General features: G+C 39.3%; 1 non-coding gene across 1 annotated transcript; it reads left to right on the top strand.

Moving 5' to 3' along the window:
* Window positions 1-1253: 1253 nt before the first annotated feature.
* Window positions 1254-1360, top strand: LOC118017450. The gene has a single exon (XR_004681153.1). It is a non-coding gene; the product is annotated as a U6 spliceosomal RNA (small nuclear RNA).
* Window positions 1361-6030: the final 4670 nt, after the last annotated feature.

The following is a 6030-nucleotide window of genomic DNA, read 5'->3' as shown; positions in this document are numbered from 1 at the left end:
TCTGCACAAACTAGTAGGGGGATAAATTCATGGGATGATCTTAGGTAACAGGTAATAGTTTTATGGTTAGACCACAGGCTCTGTGCAGAGTATGAGAAGGCAACAAGTTTGTAAATTGGGGTGTAGCCATACTATAGATTTATTTAGAAGGAGATTTGGATTGAAATGCATTACTGTGAAATGAGAAGTCACTGATAGTTTGGCAGTGACAAAACTTAATCTGTAATCATAAAAGTTAAATGACCAAAGAATAAATTACAGTTTGATGAATTCTCATTGAAAATGACAAAGCTGAATCACAAAAGTTCCCTCTTCCAGAACATAATGAACCAATAAAAAAATAGTAACACCACTATTACCACCAGCAGCTAGGAACATCTGTTGAATTTTGTATAGAATTATTTATTTATTTATTTTTTGTAGATTTTATTTATTTATTTGAGAGAGAGAGAATGAGAGACAGAGAGCACGAGAGGGAAGAGGGCAGAGGGAGAAGCAGACCCCCTGCTGAGCAGGGAGCCTGATGTGGGACTCGATCCCGGGACTCCAGGATCATGACCTGAGCCGAAGGCAGTCGCTTAACCAACTGAGCCACCCAGGCGCCCCGTATAGAATTGATTTTAAAAAATAATGAAAGAAAAGAGAAGAGAACCTTTAGTATAAGCTTAATTAGGAAGTTATTATAGTATAAGCTTAATTAGGAAGTTATTATATAATGCCTGGGCAGAAGGGTGAGGAGGGACAGTTTATACTGAAAAGAAAACAGTCCTCAGGGCACCTGGGTGGCTCAGTTGGTTAAGCGACTGCTTTCGGCTCAGGTCATGATCCTGGAGTCCCTGGATCGAGTCCCGCATCGGGCTCCCTGCTCGGCAGGGAGTCTGCTTCTTCCTCTGACCCTCCCCCCTCTCATGTACTCTCTCTCTCTCATTCTCGCTCTCTCAAATAAATAAATAAATCTTAAAAACAAAAAAGAGAGAAAAGAAAACAGTCCAAAATTTTAAAAAACAGTGCAAAGGAAAAAATAAACTTCAATAACGGACTAACAGATCAAAAAAAAAAAAAAAAGTATACAGTAATAAGGAGAATTACTACTATGGAAAATTAAATCAGTGATGGTAAGCGAAATTCTCCCAGAGTACAGAAGAAAGGGAGACTAAAGATGAAAGCTAAGAGAGAATGTGACCAATATGTAGGGAAACAATGCAGCTCAAACATTTCTTGGGAGGTAAAGAATTTTTGGAAAGAAACCAACAGTGCTTGCTGCAGCAGCACGTATTCTAAAGTTGGAACAATGCAGAGAATATTAGCATGGCCCTTGCACAAGGATGACATGCAAATTCAGGAAGTGTTCCAAATTTTTCTAAAAATAGAATTTCCATATGATCCAGTAATTCCATTACCGGATATTTATCCAAAGAAAAGAAAAACACTAACTCAAGAAGATATATGTCCTCTTCTATTTATTGCAGTGTTATTTACAATAGCCAAGATATGGAAACAGCCCAAGGGTCCATCAACAGATAAATAGATGAAGAAGATGTGATATACACACACACATATATTATATGACTCAGTCATAAAAAAGAATGAAATCTTGCCATTTGCAACAATATGGATGGACCTAGAGGGTATAATGCTAAGTGAAATAAGTCAGTCAGAGAAAGACAAATACCATATGATTTCACTCATATGTGAAATTTATGAAAGAAAACAAATATTTTTTAAATTTTATTTTATTTTTATTTTTTTTAAGATTTTATTTATTTATTTGACAGAAAGAGACAGTGAGAGAGGGAACACAAGCAGGGGGAGTGGGAGAGGGAGAAGCAGGCCTCCTGATGAGCAGAGAGCCTGATGCGGGGGGGGGGGGGGCTCCATCCCAGGACCCTGGGATCATGACCTGAGCTGAAGGCAGGTGCTTAAGGACCAAGCCACCCGGGAGCCCCCGAAAGAAAATAAATAAATAAACAAAGAGAAAAAGGAAACAAACAAAAAAGCCAAACTTAAATACAGAGAACAAACTGGTGGTTACCAGACGGGAGGTGGGTGGGGGATGGGTGAGATAGGTGATGGTGATTAAGAGTACACTTATCCTCATGAGCACTGAGAAATGCATAGAATGTTGAATCATTTATATTTTACACCTGAAGCTAATATAACTATGTTAATTATACTTGAATAAAAAAATAAAAGAAAAATAAAAGAACAAACAAAATGATCAATTGTAACAGAAGGAAAAATCAAGGGCTTAAATTTTCCTGATATAAAGCAGAGGCTGAAATGGGGAAGGGGAAAAAGATTTATAAATATCCAGGCTAATTATCAACAAGGCATCAAAATCTAAATGATCATTTCAAATGACAAGGGAGGGGCAGTAACAATTTATCCACCAACTGTATTATCAATCAATTCTCTTTTATATGTGAAAACAAAATAAGGATGTTTTTAAGATATGTAGGGCTTCAGAAAACATCTTACACATAAAAACAGGTAAGTTTTTTGGAGACACAGACAATATCTATCTTAATCACCTCATCATCAGTGATTGGTGGGGAGGCTAATAAATAATGCTCTCTACATCCCCTTTATTGTATGTTTCTGGGATTTTCTATTTTCTATTGGCTATGCTGCATTCTGTAGCAATAGATAGCTGACACAAAGTAAATATATAATGTTTCAGATGGTGATATTTTCCAGGGAGAGAATGAAGCAGGGCAATGGGGACAGGGAATGCTGGGAGCAGGGGAAGGTTTATTTTGTAGAGAGTGCCCAGGGAAAGTGAAATAGGCGAATGACATTTGAGTAGAAATATGAAGAAAGTGAGAATTCCAACCAAGATAGCTTAGACGTTCCCCTCAGCTTGGCGAAATATTAGGCTTTTCCCTGGCTCTAAGCCCCTGAACTGTCTTTTCTTAGAGCATATACTTCAGAAAACTTGTAATTGTAAATCTTTTCATTGCCTCTTAGAGATGCAAATCTCTATTAAAAGCTTCTTGCAAGTTTTACAACCCAGGCCTGTCTCTCTCAAGGACCTGGGAGCCATCTCTTTGAAATGTAATCAAGGATAATAGTGCTCCTATCTCTCAATTTCCATGGGAGGCTCAGAGCCTAACTTTGGCAGGTACCTTGCTCCAAGTTACAAAACTACCTCCTGTCTGGAAGATAGGAGAAAGTTTACTTTTAAAGGCTCTATTTGATCTGCATATAGAAATTCTTATATTGGTATTTGGAAACCAGTGCTAAATGCAAGTTTAAAATAATTCTTAAACTGTACTATTTATTTCTTAGTGTCAGGAATGTGATATTAGGATGTGAATGTACTTTTCTTATAAGGTTAAAACTCTGAAATAAGGCCCATGACATTAAGGGAAAAACAAAAAACAAAAAAACAAAAAACAACTTTTTCGAGGGTAGGCCCAACCAGTAAGCATTGTGGTGTTGGGGCTGTTGGGGGGGTCTCTGACTTAAACTCTCTCCCCACATAACTTTACATTAAAAAAAAAAAAAAATGAAGGCAGCTATTGAGACATAGCGTAAATTTTTAATTAATCTGAGCCATCCATAGGAAACGATAGTTAAGTTTGTGTCCAGGTTAAAAGACACATAGGGCAATTATTTTGAAAGAAAGTAAGAGAGATGGACATGATTAGAACTTGAGGTGCTTTGCAGAAGACAGAGGGGGGATTACATGTGAAATGTTCTAGGCAGGAGAGTCTCCAGCCTTTGCGGTAGTTGAGAGAATGAATTAAAGATATTGGAAAGGAGAAGAGGGTACAAAGGGGAGAGAGTCACTGAGAGAAATATTTACTATTTGGTGGTGGTACATTTTTCTGTGAGAAAAACCCAAAAAACAAAAAGCTTACTTGTAATGTAGCACATTAAGCCAGTCAACATATTTACCATGTTTCCACTATCAAGGTGTCTATTGGGGTAATACCAATACCACTCTGCATATTATATTCCTGGATTTTATTTCCTTTTTATTAACTAATTGGTTTTCTCTCATGATATAGTAGCATTCACCAAATCATATATTTTCAATAAACATGTGTGGCTGTTTCTCCCAGCATCAGGTTACAGATGCCTTGAGATGACATGAACTGCTTCAGGTGATCTTGTAGAATAATGATCTGATCTAGATTCAGTTTAGGCCTTACTTACTGTGCATGTTCTTGCCCTGCTTTCTGGGCTGGAACAACTGTCCTAAAAGAAACAAGAGATACCTAGCAACAGTTTGTGCTGTGGGATGGAGGGTAGCAGAAGGGTCCCTTGGAGCAGGTACTCCTAGGTGCAATTTACTGAGCTAATATGTCCCGATTGATGTCTCCCAGCTGCTATGAGTAGTAGCTCCTAAAGGCTTCTCCTGATTATTTTTCTCAGCTGATGAGAACCACCTAAACTGGGAATGTATGCCCTCTATCCCTCCTGGGACAGCCTATTGCCAATGATGGATGGATACATGGGTTAAAAAGTCTAACTCTCTTGCCTCAAGGGGAGGGAGGAACTATGGTCTTCTCCTTGTGGGTCAGACTAAGGCTAAGACTCCATCACTCTTGGGGCACCTGGGTGGCTCAGTCGTTAAGCGTCTCCTTTCGGCTCAGGTCATGATCCCAGGGTCCTGGGATCGAGCACCGTGTCAGACTCCCTGCTCAGCAGGAAGCCTGCCTCTCCCTCTCCCACTTCCCCTGCTTGTGTTCCCTCTCTTCCAGTGTCTCTCTCTGATAAATAAATAAAATCTTAAAAAAAAAAAAGACTCCATCACTCTCATCTCCTTCCCCTTCTATAATCTGCTCTACTCCATAACCTAAAGGTTTATACTGAAGAACAGTCCCTCAGTCTGCACCAGAATCCCTATCTCGGACCCTGTTCTTGGGAATTTCACCTGGAAAGGTAATTTTTCGAGTTGCATGTGGACACAACCAACGTGATAGTGCTTCATCTCCTCCTTGCAATAGGAGCCTCTGCGCTCTTACTCCAAGACGCGTCTATTTCTGTTGGGGCACAAGAAACTCTCAGGCTCATCTAGCATCTATGAATGAAAGACTTGAAAGTAGTGTGGGGGTAATTAATATCCTCTGGGTCAGATTTTGACTAATGGGAGAAAGGATGCTATATATGAGCCTGCTTCTCCCTCTGCCTCTCCCCTCCTCTCGCTCTCTCAAATAAGTAAAAATCTTAAAATAAATAAATAAATACATAAATAAATACATAAATAAATAAATAAATAAAGGCTTACAGCATAAGCTAGATATACAAGGAAGCAGGAAAAGATAGCAATTTCAATACATTTCAAGGGGGAAAATGATTGCGATCATTTAAGTGACAGGTAATAAGCTTGGATAATGTTAGTAGCAGCTTCAGTTTCTAAAAAAATACTTAATTTTTTTGTTCTACTTGTGGTGATGTTGTTATTATTGTTATTATTAAGTTCCTGTCTGTAGGGAACATCTATCCTGTAGAGTGAGCTGAGCGCTAAGAATCTTCGGGCCCACATGAGAGGCCCGAGGAGTCCACTAAGACACAGAAGCTAGCCGAAAACAGGAGACAGGACAGGAGCAGTGGAAAATGATGGATAGCATGCCAAATGTAATAGGGGTGTTTATAAATATAGTGAGACAACTGCCAGGGAATTTAACTGAAGGAAAAAGAAAGGCATACATCATGGACAGGACTAGTCAAAAAAAGAAACTGAATAGAGGAGAGACAGTGTAAAGGAAAAGCCTTCAGCTTCCTCACGGCAATTACACTTTGTCTTCTCTGGTCAATTTGAGATTTTTTTTTCTCTGTCATTTTCTAACACATGTTGCATCGAAGGAAGAGGATTGGATTGTTACCTAAAAGAAGGAGAAGAGGGAGTTAATGCCGCCGTTGTTGGGTTTCCATTGTGGAGTCAGAAATATGAAAATCCACATTCCTGTTAATCACAGATAACAAACCAGAGGGAAGCGTGGGAGCATGGCAACCACCGTCACGACTGCTCATGCCCAGGACTCCTTGTGTGCAGCCGTGGGAGCTGGAAAAGTGACTCTG

The sequence above is a fragment of the Mirounga leonina genome, unplaced genomic scaffold, assembly GCF_011800145.1.
Source record: "Mirounga leonina isolate KUSES-001 unplaced genomic scaffold, KU_Mleo_1.0 Mir_169, whole genome shotgun sequence".
NCBI classification, from domain to species: Eukaryota; Metazoa; Chordata; class Mammalia; order Carnivora; family Phocidae; genus Mirounga; species Mirounga leonina.
This window is presented reverse-complemented; position numbering and strand designations above follow the sequence as displayed.